Below are 17,664 nucleotides of genomic sequence, written 5' to 3'. Positions count from 1 at the left end.
AGGAATATTTACAGGACTGTTGTGAACCCAGCAAGCGAGCCAGAGTTGGGAGGAGTAGGACAGATCTATCTATCTATCTATAAACCATATGCAGTATTTGACAGGCCACAGGATGTTCTGTGGTGAAGAAAGATTCGTGCTTCAGCATTCTGAAGTTTTTTTTGTGATCTCAGATGGTGCATGAAGCTCTTGTAATAAGGAGACAGAAACGTCAACAAGGTTTGGGCTTTCCGGCCCCATATACTGAACAAATTACAAACAATTACATTATTAATTACAAACAAAAAAATACGGTCAAAGTTCTGATGTCTAATCATTACACTTAAATAAGGGGGGAACAGAAACTGGTGACAGGAATGCTGGGAGGAACCGAAGTGTAGTATGGGAGCCGTGACATCATCAAGGGGGGGACCAGAGGGAGGAATGGAATGCGGAAGTGGTAGCGCGTGTTTACGGAGTCCAGGGAGGGTTACGGTGGCGTTGTTTCTGTCTTTCTGTGGGAAGAAGAAAAAGAAAGGTAAGTACCCCGCCTTAATCCCCTGGCATGATGTGTTACGCTGCTCGTCGGGTCTTTCCGCAGCTCCCCATGCGCGCGTGTGTGACACTCTATTTACTTTATTTGAAAATAAAATTCAAGTTACCAAATGGTGTAAAACTTGTTGAGTCTCCTTACTTTTAATTGAAGAGTTGCATTTACTGTAAATAAAACCATACTTTAAATAGGTAAATGTACTTAACCAATGTAAAATATTTTTTTAAATAACATTCACACACCAGCAATTCTTCTCATTATTTCTTTTTTCCCTCTCTGTCTCCAGAGTTCCCTCTCACTATTGTCTTAGTCAGTGTCGGACTCGCTCTGTTTCTTTTACTACTCCTGCTGCTGCTGTTTGTATGTCATAGGACTCGAGGTAAGTGGACTACACAAATCCTCATCTCCCACAGAGGGGCGCTGTTTGGATTGTAGTTTTAATCTTTTTCAGCAATGGAGCATTTTACTGAAGTGCAGAAGTTAGCTTGCAGGGAGAGCAATTGAAAAGAGTGGATAAATTTAAATATCTTGGATCAGTGGCAGTGCAAGATGGAGAATTAGATGTAGAGATAACCCAGAGAGTGCAGTGTGAATGGAACAATTGGAAGAAGGTATCAGGAGTATTGTGTGGACAAAGAGTTAAGTTAAAGGTTAAAGGTAAAGTTTTTAAGACGGTGATAAGACCAGCAATGATGTATGGAGCTGAAACATGGACAGTAAAGGGGGCACAGGAGAAGAAGTTAAATGTGGCAGAAATGAGAATGTTGAGATGGATGTGTGGAGTTATAAAAAAGGGATGAATAAGAAATGAGACAATCAGAGGTACAACAGAAGTGGGAGAGATATCTAAGAAAGTACAGGAAAGTAGCTTGATGTGGTATGGACATGTGATGAGTAGCAACAATAAATATGTGGGCAAAAGAATGATGGGAATGGAAGTCCAAGGGAAGAGAAAGCGAGGGAGGCCAAAGCAGAGGTGGATGGATAAAGTAAAAGAAGATCTGAATGAAAAGGGTTTGACTGGCGAGGAGGTGAAGGACTGAGCTGTATGGAGAAAGTTGATCAAACACATCAACACCACATAGAAGTGGGAAAAGATGAAGATATGAAGAAAAAGAAAAGATATCTAAGAAATAAGGCGAAACAAACAAATGAAAAAGTATTTTGTGTGAGAATAATGTGTTCAGAGAAGTGGAAAGGATTTTTGATAAATACTTTACAAGTATTTCCCTTGCAGGACGAGATGATTACAGATGAACATGAAGGACAAGCAGATAGTAACTGCCTGTAACGTCTCTCACGCTGTATTTGTGACGAATTAGTGTCCATTTATTGTGTTCTTCAGCAGAAAATTGGAGCTCTACTAATGCAGACCTACCAGGAGGAGCCAGCATGTCCATATGGTCCTCCTTTGTTAATGAGTTTTACATTTCTAGAGAACTTGAAGAACCTCTGAAATAGTAGTTTTTTTCTTTTTTGCAATTTTTTAAAAATGGTTTGCATTTTTAACTGCAGATTCAACATTCACTGAGGGTAAGAAGGCCAGGTGAGTGTTGGTACTTACAAAAATTTATTTATGTTGCAATAGACCATCAAATTTGTTTTACCTAACTTAGTATATACAGATGTTTTGTTTTCTTTGAAATTACATCTGAGCAGCCTTACAGATATGAAGGTAATTGTATAGAATACGTACTGTTGTAATGGAAATCAAAATTTAAATAATCCATCAAACCATTCCTAACCCACTTACTAATTTCCACATCATGGTGGAAACCAACTATTGGAGGGGTGCCAGTGCATCACAGGACACACTCATGAGCACAGCCACCCTGGACACCTCACAGTTGCCTGTTAGTCTAACATGCACATCTTTGAATGTTGGAGGAAAACCCATAAAGACACGAGGGACTTGAGCCCAGAATTCTAGAAATGCAAGGTGCCAGTGCTAATCACGACAGTAGAAATAGTACTGAGCATGGGAAAGGTGCTATATAAATAGTCTATTATTATTATTATTATTATTATTATTATTAAAATAGTAAGTGTTACTCAAATGCTTTTCTTAATGTCTTTCTTGAATTTACATACATCGGTCATGGCAGAAATTTAAATTGATTCCTCTCTACATTTGTACTTCAGTATAAAAAAAATCACCTCAAATCAGTTCAGTAATTGTAACCTTCTTTGTGTTTCCATCTACATACATTTAAGTTCCGTATAAGACAACATTTTTATTTCAGTCAGTGGATAATTAGTAAGAGTGGCATGGTGGCACTGCCACCTCACATCACTGGGGTTATGGGTTCAATTTGCATCCTGGTCAGTGAATGTGAACTCAACTCCATATCCATGTCACTTTCTTTCTCAATTGTAAGATGTGGAGTGCAAACTGATTAGCCATGGAGTTTTATGTGAATGTGCCATGTTGTGACCTTATTAAATATGTTTAAGCATATTCAGCTCTTGTTGCTCTTTCTATCAGAAGCCAAGTCAGAAGTTTTCTTACTTTACAGTTTTCTTGCACTTTTTCATTATTCTGGTGTGTATTTAAAAGTGGTCTGTTTGTCATTATCTATCTATCTATCTATCTACTTCTTCTTTCGGCTGCTCCCGTTAGGGTTTGCCACAGCGGATCATCTTCTTCCACATCTTCCTCTCTTCTGCATCTTATTCTGTTACCCCCATCATTTGCATGTCCTCTCTCACCACATCTATAAATCTTCTCTTAGACCTTCCTCTTTTCCACTTACCTGGCAGCTCTATCTTTAGCATCCTTCTCCCAATATACTCAGCATCTCTCCTCTGCACATGTCCAAACCAACGCAATCTCGCCTCTCTGACTTTGTCTCCCAACTATCCAACTTGAGCTGACTCTCTAATGTCCTCATTTCTAAATCTGTCCATCCTCATCACACCCAATGCAAATCTTAGCATTCTGCCACCTCCAGCTCTGTCTCCTGTGCCACCGTCTCCAACCCATATAACATAGCTGGTCCCACTACCGTCCTGTAGACCTTCCCTGTCACTCTTGCTGATACCCGTCTGTCACAAATCACTCCTGACACTCTTCTTCACCCACTCCATCCTGCCTGCACTCTCTTTTTCACCTCTCTTCCTCAATCCCCATTACTCTGCAAATCACGTGGGAGGGAGCAAGCGAGCCAGAGTTGGGAGGAGTAGGACAGATCTATCTATCTATCTATCTATAAACCGTATGCAGTATTTGACAGGCCACAGGATGTTCTGTGTTTTAAAAAAGATTCGTGCTTCAGCATTCTGAAGTTTTTTTTGTGATCTCAGATGGTGCATGAAGCTCTTGTAATAAGGAGACAGAAATGTCAACAAGGTTTGGGGTTTCCGGCCCCGTATACTGTACAGAATTAATTACAAACAAAAAAATATGGTCAAAGTTCTGATGTCTAATCATTACAATCGACCTCCTCGTAGTGTCTGGAGGGAACTTAAATAAGGGGGGACCGGAAACTGGTGACAGGAATGCTGGGAGGAACCGAAGTGTAGTATACAACTCCTGGCAATGCTTGCTTCACTCTGATAATGGTGGAACCCTCTGGTTTTTGGTAGCACTCCACAGTCTATCTATACTGTACCTGTCTGTTCTGGTTTCTGTCTCAAAAACAGCATTAAGTCTCCTGGTCTGTTGCTAATAACATCTAACATTGTCAGCAGGCTGTTTGAAGAGAGTGGCTGTAAATTAAAAAGCAAGCATAGAGCATCTGTCCTGCAATGCTGTTGAGCCATTTTGAGTACTCGCATCTGGCACACCAGGCCCCATGTCTATTAAAGTCAATGTCAAGTCAAAGCAAACTTTATTGTCATCTCAACCATATACAAGTATACAGATAGACGAAATTGCGAAGCTAAGGGTCCACAGTGTAATAAGATGAAGTGCAAATAAAAATTAAATATTAAAATTAAAAATTGAAATTAAAACACAAACAAGACAAGACATTGTGCAAAGACAAGACAAAGAAGTAGCAGCAATATATCACTTCATGTTTAAACTGTATGGCTGGAAATGAAATTTCAAACATTTTTGTACTAAGATTTTAGGAAATGAAAAGTGTAAAATAATTTGTACAATATATTCCTATTCATTTCTGATATGTTTGTTTTTAAATTTTGGAAACTACTTTTAAGCTCTGTATAAATACAGCATTTGTTGTAAGCGGAAACCCCAAATAGGTGTCACTGATCGTTAATTTTTATGCTGTACCAAAAAACCGGAGAAACTCAAAAATAAGAAAAAAGTGAAGTCGTGTGGAGTGCAGCAGTGACCCCTGGTGGTCAGAGGTGCATTACAGCTAAAAGAGAAGACAAGGTGAACAAGCACTTCCTGGCCAGTGTGTATTATAGATGCAGTTTGTCTTCAATCATTATTCCATTTTGAAATTTGTGCTTCTTGTAGGAGAAAAGAAAAGAAAAAGACTGCGATTACCCCCAATCGGGGGGCTGTCCAGATTGATAAGGAAGGTGGGAGAATTCTGTTTAGTTTTTTCATATAATGCTCTCTCTTTGAGTGCGTACACAGATTTGCAAATATAATATACTGGAACAACAGGGAAATTCAAACCCATACTTTAAAAAATACAACTGCACGTATGCAGATAAATAAATTATTGAGTGTTCCACCTTTGTTGCATTTTTGTCCAGTTATTTTATTAAACTGTTAAATGGCATTTGCATGAATTGCTAATACTATTTTCATTGTTTTTTTTTTTATTTAAAGTAAATCAGAATGCTATATTACTTCAAGCTTCATTTTATTAATTATTGAACATGACTGCTTAAATTTTAAACAAGACAAAATGTAACATCTGCATCTATAATATCCTATAGAAGAAAACATGGAAATCACATACTCGGAGTTGGTAGACCTTCCAAAGGAAAAGAAAAAAGGTGAGAGTCCTCACTTGGTCATGTTCTACGTATTCTGCTCTTTTACACCCTCCTCATGACTCTCGTTGTTTTTAGGAGGACCTTCTGTGAACAGCATTGCTGCTACATTGTACTCAGAGGTTAAAATCCACAAAGGTTTGTATATTAATATGGTGTGGTTGCTGGAGGGAGCTGCAGGTACACAAGGAGAAAATGTTCAGGTGCCATCCCATTTAATTATGACAACAGGCCAAACAAAATATGCGCTCAGTTGCGCTAAACAAACAAACGTCAGGGTCCAAGCACGACAAATGTTTTCTCGGCTGGTAAAGCCTATGATAGTCATGGTGGGAAGGACCTCTGTCCTGTGTGGCGTGTTCTCATAGAGGGTAACACTTCTTTCCGGGATATGTAGCGGTGGGACAGGAAGGGGCGGAGTTAGTTGCCATCACTGGGCGTCGACTCACCACTGTGGTGGGAAAAACTGATGGTAAGGATAGCAGCAGCACCCCCTGTCAACCCAGGGTGGACATGCATATCTCAGAAGAGCCTGGAGGATGATCAATGGATGCGCATGTGTGACAACGGCTAATACATTTTTTAGATGTTCAGCAGGATTATAATAAGTGACAATGAAGGATCAGAAACCACAGGACTTTTTGTTAGCTAAGGTCAATTTCATAAAATCTTTTAAGAAACGTAGTGAGCAGCTTTGGGAACATGTCCACTAAACTAACATTGTGATACGACCTTTGCTTGTGGTTAATATGTAATGACATCTACATTTCTAAGGTGTATTTGGAATTGGTAGCAGTTAATCCTGGAAAAAATAATAATTAATGGGCATGGACCAGTTGAACTTAGCACAGTATTTTAGAAAATCATTAATACTATCTTAAGCCAGTATGGACTTCCACTCTCCCCAGCTTCTTGTTTGGGATGAATTTAATGCTTTCTGCATTTGATTGTGATAACGAAATTCCGTCAGAGTGAATGTCTCCAGCATCATGTGATTTATTGTTCAGTAATTTGGTGGATGATGCTAGGAAGATTCTTCATTGAGTCAACATCATTAGTGTGTCATGGAGTGCATCCAGCAGGGGGCTCATGCTCTTCGGGAATATGTTTGTTAGATATTACACATTTTATTTAACCAAAACCTATCTTTTTATATAATATGCTACCATGGCTGTCCGTTTGTCTGTCCAGGATTTTAAATCACCTGTCGCTCGCAAACCGTTTGAACTATTGACCTGAAATTTGGTACACATATACTACGTGACGTCTACTATCCGCTTTCGAGGTGATGATTGACCTCCAAGGTTATTCCTCTTTTTATTTTTATTTTATTTAATTGTAGAATCAACTCTCGGCAGCGGCCAGCAGGACGTATGGGCGCCGGTCTCATTCCTACCACCTTCTCCGTCTCTTCCCCTACCTCTTCATATCTTAAATCATTCTTGAGGCAGATTGACTTAAGTGCGAACTTAAGTGAAAAATTAAGGAAAACGTACTAAGTAATTGCGACACAAACACTGACTTAATCGGATTTAACACAAAAAATTACCGACGAAAGAAGAGAAGGACGGGCCACTAGGGTGGAGAAAAGAAGAGCTGCTCAGGAAGCAGCAAGCGCATCAACCTCTGAGCAAATGAATGATAAACGTACAGAGAAAGAGGATAAAAACTAGGAATGCTCAGGTCAAGTGTATTCACTGCATGTTATCGTGTAGTGCGCCGTTACTGGTGTAGAAATATAATAAAATGCTATATCCTTCTAAAGTGATATGGCACTAATTTCATGATAAAGAAAGGGAATAAAACTTGGATGGAATACACTTAGCTTCTGTTTAATGTCAGCTTACACTGCAGATTAAAGCCCGAAGGAAGCTCTTGACAAACCCCAATACTGTTATGGGGTCCTGAAAATCGGTCTCGTCAACTTCAAAAGTACGGGTTGCATATTCTAGGCACCGGTAGAAACGATGTTGTCCATCGGAAATTGTGAGAGCTTTTATACTTTCTTCAAAGTCAAAGGTTCCTAAAATAAGAGCATGCAATTTCCAAACATGGATGCAATCTTTTTGTTGGCATAGCTTAGATAAAAAATAGCACCCCGTCACTGCAGCAATATACACTGACCACTGAATGGAAGGGTACAACTGTTTACTTGTAATAGACTGTCAGAGTTGCCGCCACTTGTCTCTTCCTGTCTCCCTGTCAGGCTGCATGGTGGTACTGGTTTCTCTTTGTCAGCTGGTTTGTATACTTTGGATACTTCAGCTGTGTCAATTTATGGCCTTAGTTTTTGGTGAAAATTATGTACTGTGGGATAAACGTCTACAGTAACACACTTCAAACCTTTGGCTACAGGGAGTGATTTATAAACTTGCAGCAACCAATTACGCACATCCATTTTTAATGCTTCATATAAAGAATCTAAGGTTCTCACCTGCTTGAAGATGACAACAAGTATTGCTAACTTAGGTTTACCCTCATTGAGATAAAATACTTTGAGACACTGTTGCTGAGGCACATGAAACTTAAAGTGATGCCTTATTCCTTGCATTTCAAAACGTCCTGACACACCTGAATAATAAAAATCGTTATGCCAAAGTCTTGTTAATAGACCACAGTCCCAAATTTAACATTGTTGTATGATCACAGATGATCTTCAGGCTCCTAGACTTGTGTGTTAGTGTCATCTTCTAGCACAGATTTTTGGGCTTCCTAACTGGCAGATTCTAGCAAAACAGGCAGTTGAAAAGCCGAAGAGTGGACCACAAATTAAAAGAAGAGTGGACCAGAAGTTAAAAACAAAGAGGAGTCGATACTGTATTCAACAGGCAACTGTTGAGAGAACATGTTCCTTTAGAATTGCACCTCATGTTTTGAACTTTTACATATCGCTTCCCAGTAAATCATGGTGGAGATGTTAAGACAAGAGAAATTTGGTGCAAAAGGACAATTGGAAGAAGATTCATTCCTAACGGAGTGGTGGCTCTGAAGCTAGGGATCTGCGCCGGTAATCAAAAGGCTGCAGTTCTGAATCCCAGAAACCCCAGAAAAGACTCTACACTGTTGAGGCCTTGAGTAAGGTCTTTAACCTGCAATTGCTCCATCCCGGCATGATGTTAATCTGCATCCAGCTCTGCAAGCAGGTCTTTTGAGGTCCTACAACTTACAGGGAAAAACTGTCAGGATTGGCACTCCAGCCACTGTAAAAAAAACCTCACACTGTTCCAGTGTGGTGCTGAGGTGTCACCTGCTGCACTCGGGTCCCAATCCAGGTGGTGTGGTGGGTGTGACAATGCACTATCAGCGTATGCTCCCAATCTCTCTCTTGTAACATGCACTATAGTATATATAATATTGTAAGGTTTCTAAACTCGTTTGGGACTCCCCCAATGGGAAGACATGCTGAAGAGCATCCCAAAGCTTAATCACCACGTCTATGGAAGACAGTTTATCAGTTGCCGGGTCAATCGTGGTTTCCCAACGCGGAAGCTGCTCGCAGCTAAAGCAGATCTGAATTGATTGCGGTCACAGTATAAGCACTTGCCATCAATGGGTGATGCTAAGAACATTATAAGTGCAGGGAACAGGATGACATGGCCACTAACCTGGCCACAACCCTGCCTGATTGCTGTGTCTGTGTTTAGGAGAGTGGTAGATCCCACTACAATAAATCACCATGCTGTTCCTGTTTCAAGCGGAATAAAGTTGGTTTTACAAAGTACTGAGATTCAGCCTCGAGTTGTGGGGTGCAAGACAGAGACTCACACGTCACAATATAATTTGTACATACAGCCAAAGAGAAGCCATGGAACAATACAGATGTCTTACAGTCTTTCAGTAAGGTCTTTGACTATTGTAGGTCCCTTTTTCGAGTAGTTGGAGGCATTTCTGTTAACCATAGAGGACTTCCATCTGTCTACAGTGGCCCCCAGCTTTTCGAGGCTCCTGAGAGGCCTTAAAACTCCTCATGAAACTTCTTAGTCCTAAAAAATAGTCATCCGCACTTTCCACTGACCAGTGCTCTATATGTATTAGGCCTCCTTCCACCATTTTAGCATACAGTAATCCCTCCTCCATCGCGGGGGTTGCGTTCCAGAGCCACCCGCGAAATAAGAAAATCCGCGAAGTAGAAACCATATGTTTATATGGTTATTTTTATATTGTCATGCTTGGGTCACAGATTTGTGCAGAAACACAGGAGGTTGTAGAGAGACAGGAACGTTATTCAAACACTGCAAACAAACATTTGTCTCTTTTTCAAAAGTTTAAACTGTGCTCCATGACAAGACAGAGATGACAGTTCTGTCTCACAATTAAAAGAATGCAAACATATCTTCCTCTTCAAAGGAGCAAATAAATCAATAGGGCTGTTTGCTTTTAAGTATGCGAAGCACCGGGGCACAAAGCTGTTGAAGGCGGCAGCTCACACCCCCTCCGTCAAGAGCAGAGAGAGAGAGTTAGAGAAACAAAGTCAAAAATCAATACGTGCCCTTTGAGCTTTTAAGTATGCGAAGCACCATGCAGCATACTTAAAAGCTGCACACAGAAGGTAGCAACATGAAGATAATCTTTCAGCATTTTTAGACGAGCGTCCGTATAGTCTAGGTGTGCGAACAGCCCCCCTGCTCACACCCCCTACGTCAGGATCACAGATAGTCAGCGCAAGAGAGAGAGAAAGAAAAGTAAGTTGGGTAGCTTCTCAGCCATCTGCCAATAGCGTCCCTTGTATGAAATCAACTGGGCAAACCAACTGAGGAAGCATGTACCAGAAATTAAAAGACCCATTGTCCTCAGAAATCCGCGAACCAGCAAAAAATCAGCGATATATATTTAAATATGCTTACATATAAAATCCGCGATAGAGTGAAGCCGCGAAAGGTGAAGCGCGATATAGCGAGGGATCACTGTATTCTTCTTTAGCATGCTTCAGCTTCTGTCAAGCTAGAACATTGCACGTGATTAGTAAAGGTCATCTAATCACTAAATGTTCCTCACACAGCCTTCAGCAATCCTGCCAGAAAAATATATTTTCTTTTCAGCAAGTGTGTAGAAAGTGAAGGAATCTGACTACTCTCTGAACTCAGTGCACATATTATGATCAATGTCTTACACACGTCTCCTCAGAAGAGTCGACGATAATACAAAAACAGCAAAACACCCACAGGTTTAGTTTCTATTTCCTATCTTTGGTGTTTCTTATGTCTTGAATGTATTTTGACCACTTGAGTAAACTGAACTAAATAATAGTTCAAATACTCAAACAGAATGAATTCCGAATGTAAGCCATGTTGTTCACAAATGCATTTTCTTTCATACCAAAATAGACTTCAGTCAGTGGTGGCCGACCTTTTGCATTTCTTTTAGAATTTATGTTGCTAACCTGGGAGAGACTTCCATGTAATCTAAAACTGTGAAATCTGGTTCTCAGGGTAAATATCTATTTATGACCGAGGTGCACTCACTGGTGCCCATTAGTTGCTTTTAACTTCTTCCAGAATAATCTACTGCATCATCCGACAAAGATGTTCTTTACTCAAATCTTGCAAAAGAAAAATCAAAGAAGAAGCAAGGTGAGTCATCATCAATTGAACAGTAGATAAGGTTGGTTCAACTTCTCAGAAGAAACACTCACTAATTTCTACATTTGTCACATAGTGCTATAGTTCTAACATGATGGTCTTTTCTCCTGTGAGGATGTAGACATGTAATTCTATTTACATATGAACATAATTATTTTAATTTGTTTGCCTTGGCAGGGAGAATACCTACAGTGTCTGATGCCATGTACTCCAATGTCACATTAAACAGTTCTTCAGGTAAGGCAGCGTTGGCTGGGGTATTGATGGAGAAAATTGGGCAGATTTGAGGATGCAAAGAACAAAATGGTGCAAATGGTTAGCACTCTAACAAGGCATTACTTCAGTATAGTTTGATTATTTATTAATAATTTCACTGGTTTTAACCCATCGCTCAGGTATAGAAAATAGTTTTTTACCACAACTCTGCCATCATTTGACATCAGACTCTCTCTCAGATTTCAAGGACTTTAAACCTCGGTGTGATTCACAGCTACCATCTCTACAGCACATCTCATCTCTGGCACTCCGAACACTTGCTGCCTCTTTCACAGTTACATAAGAAATTTGACAAATGAGAGGAGACCATTTAGTCCATCAAGCTTGTTTATTCGGCCAATAGCTAAACTGTCCCAGTATCTCATCCAGATTCTTCTTGTTAAGGTTCCTGCTTTAACTCCATGTCTCGATAATTTGCTCCAGGATCCCACAACTCTTTGCATAAAGAAGTGCTTCAGTTTTAAATGCACTTCCCCTTAATTTCCACTGATATCCTCGAGAATGTGATTCACCCTTAAGCTGAAAGAATGTTGTTGGATCTACTTTATCGATGTCTTTGTGGATTCTGAAGCCATAGATTAGGTCTCCTCCAATTGTGACTAAAATAGGTTTAATTAATTGTGTCTGTCACACATGTTTTTACGTTTCAAGTGCTGCTATGTCTTTCTTGTACTGCGGTGAACAGAACTGCACACAATCCACCAGATGCGGTCTTCTAGTTCCTTACACTCCACTGCCTTGCAACAATGAGATTGAGTTCTGTGATGGAACACTCAGAATAAGGAAGTTCTTCATCGATGGAGGATGTGACCTTCTTATGTTTGTGGGCAGTACTCTCAGTCAAGCCAAGAACAGACACTGTTTTATTCACAGCAAGATAGAAACTAAGTAATGAAACACACCTCACACTGGATAACCATCCATCCATTATCCAACCCACTATATCCTAACTACAGGGTCACAGGGGTCTGCTGGAGCCAATCCCAGCCAACACAGGGTGCAAGGCAGGAAACAAACCCCAGGCAGGGCACCAGCCTACCGCAGTCACACTGGACACTGTAAACAAAATTTCCCCATTTTGCAGACTGCTCCTTCCACTGGATCCTTTTTTCCCTAACCCTTTCTTAATCTCCTCTGTCAATCACCTAACTTCTTAACCGTAATTCATTTCGAAGAGTGGAGCCACAGTCCCCATTAAATATGTCACCAACAATACCCTTGTGTCAGGTCCCTAATGTAAATTCAATATTTAATTATGTAGCTCATAACAGTGTAAATATCTTCCTTACTTCATTTATTGTAGGAAGGATCTAGGCAGAGGAGAAACTGGGAGACAGCTAGCAGATCATTTGTGGTAGAACTTTGAGCCTTTAAGATGAACGACCTTGCAAAGTCTTGTGTAGAACACTTCACATCCCTCGATCGTAGCCACACTTTTCTCTATTTTTGGTCTTTCACAAGGCTTCAAAGGAAAACAGAAGAAGCTCATCTCATTCTTATCCTGGAATCACATCTTTCTCATGGCATCAATGACAAACTAGCTTGTTAATCTTTTCTTTCATCTTTAATGTTTTTAATCTTTTTCTTCATCTTCTCTAATGGCAGCTTTTTCACATCTTCACTCTGCTTTCGCTCCTATTATCTATTTTGTTCCCTGCTATTTACGTGTGATACCTGCTCTTTCCTCTTCAGTTACACGCCTTATTAAGAGTGTACAGTCAAACTGTTGTGTCTCTTACCTTCTTTTCTTTCCAACACGAAAATAACATTTAACTGTTTCGATACATTCATCATTTATTTACTGTAATTAGCCAGATCACGCTTACATATGCCAGACATTTTCCTCGCTTTTATTTTTTCCTCAAGTTACTTTTGCTAATGAACATTTGTGATTTTGCAGATGCTTCTCAAGCAACGTCTCACACAGCTAACAAGAAATAAGGAGGTAACCGACTTTACTATTTTTTGGATAACATTAAAGAAAAAAACAGATTTCTATTATTAAAATTGGCTCTCAGAAACTGCTAGATAACAATTTTCAGTCCACTGGCACTTCCATCCATTTCCCTCTTTTGGCCACAACTACTGACTGATTTTATTTTCTCTTTTCTTTGTTTCACAGAATGAGCATATCGTGGTTTCTAATGTAACATCTGCGAAACAACAGCCACCACAAGGTCTTCACCTGGCATGCCTCTGCTTGGGCAGCCACACTTGTACTTCTAAATCGGCTTCTTCTGATTTGCACGGAGTAATAATCTGGATGTGTTCTGTGTCTATTCTGGTGAATAGAAATAGTTAATGAAAAGAAGAACACAATGAAAATGTTCAGTGATAATAGATCCATTGAATGCAATGGGGGTGACCAAGGCTTACTCTTTGACTGCAGTGGTTCTTAATTTTGACTGCAGTACATTACGGGGGCCCAGAAAAAGTCCACAGTATGATGGAAAATAATAATAAAATAGCAGCAAAATCACTAAAAATCAAGCTACAACAGGGGTGTCAAAGTTGAGGCCCACAGGCCAGACCCAGCCCTAGGACATTTTTAAAGTAACTTGCTTAATTAATATCCAAAACATGTTACATACGGCCCGCGATGACTGTTAGTTTTCTCAAAGATCCAGTGTGGGACGCGTGTGTATCAATGGCTTTTTGAAAGTCTAAGTAAATTGCTTTGTCAACTGTTGCAGGAGCCCACTCAAAGAAATCTGACAAATTAGTTTGGCAGCATCTTCCTCTCATAAACCCATGCTGGCTGTTGTTTAGTATATTGATTAAATATAGGGACTTATCAAATTTACTTTTTAAGTTAGCTTCCTTAAGTTTGCATGGCACAGAAGTAAGTCTTACTGCTCTGTAATTACCAGGATCCATTTTGTCTACCTTCTTGGAATCTGGAGTAACTTTCCAGTCCTCAGGTAGTTCTCTTTTCTCAAGTTGATGTTCAAATATGCCAAATTCATAGATGATGTCTTTCATTTTTTCAACTTTAACCTGAACCACCATTCTAGCTGTGCCACTGGTTACCACTTCATGCAGTGAACAAAATAGAGAAAATACGGAGTGGCTATCCTTGTATCCCTTTAAGAAAGGACATCAGAATGAGGAATATGGTAGCACTGAGCAATTCAAGGGTTTATAGGTTTATGGATATTACTATCAATATCTGAGGTCATTTAACAGTTTTTTCAATGTATCTTTCATTTTTTTATACTTATTTACTATTTTATTTTGGTCTGTCTGCTTTTCCCTGTATTATTCTTAGTGCTTGGGTCATTGCAGTAAGCATAAAATAGCAGTAAGGCATAATGCATGCAGCAGCAGCGTAGGACATCATAGACACCATTTGGCCCACAAGTCAACCACAATTCACATCATGTTATTCACCTCTCTCTGAATACTTGTGCTTTATCGCAGTAAAAACCATACATTTTTGAAACTAAAGGAAACATAAAATGCAGTCACAACTATAAAGGAATTAATGATAAACATCTAAATACAGTATGTACATATATAGTGCTGTTGTATTACTTTTTGTGTACCTTTTTGTTTGTAGATATTTGCATGAATTTTCCTTGTCACTTTCCCACTACAGCTATAAAAACCGAGTGGTTTGATGGTGTAGTAGCAACAGTGGGTGTCTCATATTCTGAAAGCTGGCTTTCCATAATAAATACTTTTTTTGGTATAACTGTAAATAACTAGTGATGGATGTTCTGATTCACTTTACTGATTTGAGCCTTTTAAACTACCCATTGATTAATTTGATTTGTGTGTGTCATTCACAGTCCTGGGTATATGAGAAGTCCAATGGGGAGGGGTTGTCCCCTCTGATTGTGTCACAAAAATTTTAAATTTAATAACTCATCCATTATTTTCATATATATTTATGTGTGTGTATATAAATACAGTCAAATCTGGATAACTCGATATTTTTGGTGCTCAAATTAATTATTGAATTAACCGGATTATCAATATAGCCGGATACGGCTTTTTAAGTAATTTCTTATCCTACACACTTGGCGCAGTGCTTTTATTAAACTTCTCTCATTACTCTTCAGTATGTTATTTAACATTTTCGCCAATGAGAAATGGTCTGAAAAAGCATGTTCATGAAGCTGAACGGCTGAGAGCAAATAACAGTCCAGTGTATCAGATAACAACCGGCACATCCTCTTGTCACAAATTTACAACACATTGAACTCTTCTTTCTTCCTCCCTTCCAATACTACTACACATACACAACCGATGGATTGCGGCATCATTAAGATTATCAAGCACTTCTACCGAAGGAGGAGGAGGTTAGGAGCACGCACTGATACAGCGTATTGCCGCACCCACCATGTGACAAACCAACTCAGGATCTCAGATTAGGACCCATGCAACGGGAGAAGGCTGGCACTAAAGTGGCTGACAGATCGTGATGAAAACATCTGCTGGATGCTGTGGAACTTCTCCGGGAATCATAGGATGCAGTGAAAGAAAGCACAATCGTCAACTGCTTTCTTGTAGCCAGCCGATTCAAGTTGCGCAGAAACTCCTTCTGAGATGATGGATGACTTCCACAACATCTTTTTGCTGACTTCAGGATCTCTTCAGTGTCCCCCCAGATGCAACACAAAATCACGTGAAGATGGCTCAAGACCTTTGGGGATTTGTTGAGGATTCCTCAGCTGCAAAAGTAAAGCAGTCATTTTTCACGCAATTTTTTGCACCCTGTGAGAGGCCACCCGAACACCATCAGACAAACATCAGTTCCTTGTTTTATTCTCCACAAAAGTTCCACACAACACACAGGGCTCCCACACCAAACACCCCTCACCATGGGCTTCTGAAATGTCCGTGGGCCACCTTTCTTCCACCTGTCACTGGAGCTTCGTCCTGCTCCAGCTCCCGACACTAGGTCCTTGACTGTAGGAAGGCGGCCCCTTTTATATTCACCCGGATGGGCTCTAGGTGCTCATTGATGACCTTCCGGCAGCACTTCCTGGTGTGGCGGAAGTGCTGCAAGAGCATCCGGAAGCACTCAGGGTGTCCCTGGAAGGTTCTTCCTCCACCTGCCCAGGTGTGGCGGAAGTGTAGGTTTCCCGGGCTCCACGACACTCAGAGCGCCCCTTGGCGGCTGCCACAGGCCCCAGTGGGTTTGAGCCTCCTGGCTCCGTCCCCGTGGTCCCCTCCTTATTCAAGGAGGTTGCCCCTTCATGGCCCGGGGGATGTATATACCGCCTCCTGGTCCTTCCAGGCATCCCGGCTTGGTCTGCACCCCAGCCTCCTGCCACAACCCGTAAAATGAATAAATGCAATGTGCCTTTGGGCAGTAGAATATCGAGTTGAGTGAATTTTTCCATTGGGGACGCCTAAATTTTATTTTTTATTAAATTAAGCAGATTATCGAGTTATCTGATATCGAGTAAAAGGAATATTTTTTAATGTGCCACTCTGAATATTTAGTAGGGGTCATGGCATTTTATCTAGTTAACCAGATTATCTGGAGTTGACTGTAATATATTTATTAATATATATACAATTAATTATATAGTTAATATGATAATTCATTTACCATTGTACACAAAGCATGGTACCACATTTAAGATGCATAGATATAATAAGATGTTTCATTACAAAATTAGAAGTAATTGAGAATTGTGCGATTTTTAATAATTTGTTCACATGTCAAATGAACAAGAATTGTTAGACTGGTTCTTGGATACTCGTTTGAGAACCAAATGAGTCGAGACTCATGATTCAAGCAGTTTTTGTGCATGCATTTTAAATATCTACTAGTGTCAGCAAAACTAAAGACGTTGAATTGTAATGTGCAGTTGTATGCACGGTACACACAAAACCGGAAGAGGAGGATGTGGTGGGATTTTTTCACTTTTCCATTTTTCAATTAATTTGATCATCAGCAGCACCCAAAACACCCGGAAGAGGATTTTGCACTGCTGTCAGATGCAGGGACAGTGGTGGGCATTTTTTTCCCATTCCTGTCTGTACTTGCTCTTTATGGAAGAGGTACACCTCAGACGATCATTCACCTTCTGGATTGCGGTGGTAACACTATCTTACATTATCCATTTCTTGGAGAAGCAGTTTACAACGGGGGATCATTCCAGCTTGTCTGCCCTTACATAAACCATTGTTGGCACTTGAGGATCCACACCCATCACATACAGTAAAGATTTTTCAGGACTGTATATATTGTTTTCTATATTTGTTATTACCCTTCTTTGCTGTGTTTGACAATAGTTACATATATATTTGGTGCTTAATATATTTAATGTATTTTGACATTTTTCTGGTGTGTGTTGTTAATATTTGGGTGTTGGGTAGGGGAATACTTTAAGGCCTAGTTGT

General features: G+C 40.0%; 2 long non-coding RNA genes across 2 annotated transcripts; both read left to right on the top strand.

Moving 5' to 3' along the window:
* The first annotated feature begins 820 nt into the window (after positions 1 to 820).
* On the top strand, positions 821 to 5,022 carry LOC127526055 (uncharacterized). The gene is made up of 3 exons (XR_007933680.1): positions 821 to 911; positions 2,048 to 2,078; positions 4,962 to 5,022. It is a non-coding gene; the product is annotated as an uncharacterized LOC127526055 (long non-coding RNA).
* Positions 5,023 to 5,390: 368 nt separating this feature from the next.
* LOC114667037 (uncharacterized) lies at positions 5,391 to 16,068 on the top strand. Its single transcript, XR_007933678.1, has 6 exons — positions 5,391 to 5,452; positions 5,528 to 5,587; positions 10,945 to 11,019; positions 11,206 to 11,265; positions 13,205 to 13,249; positions 13,427 to 16,068. It is a non-coding gene; the product is annotated as an uncharacterized LOC114667037 (long non-coding RNA).
* The last annotated feature ends 1,596 nt before the right edge of the window (positions 16,069 to 17,664 follow it).

This window comes from Erpetoichthys calabaricus, chromosome 16 (assembly GCF_900747795.2).
Source record: "Erpetoichthys calabaricus chromosome 16, fErpCal1.3, whole genome shotgun sequence".
Taxonomy (NCBI): domain Eukaryota; kingdom Metazoa; phylum Chordata; class Cladistia; order Polypteriformes; family Polypteridae; genus Erpetoichthys; species Erpetoichthys calabaricus.
This window is presented reverse-complemented; position numbering and strand designations above follow the sequence as displayed.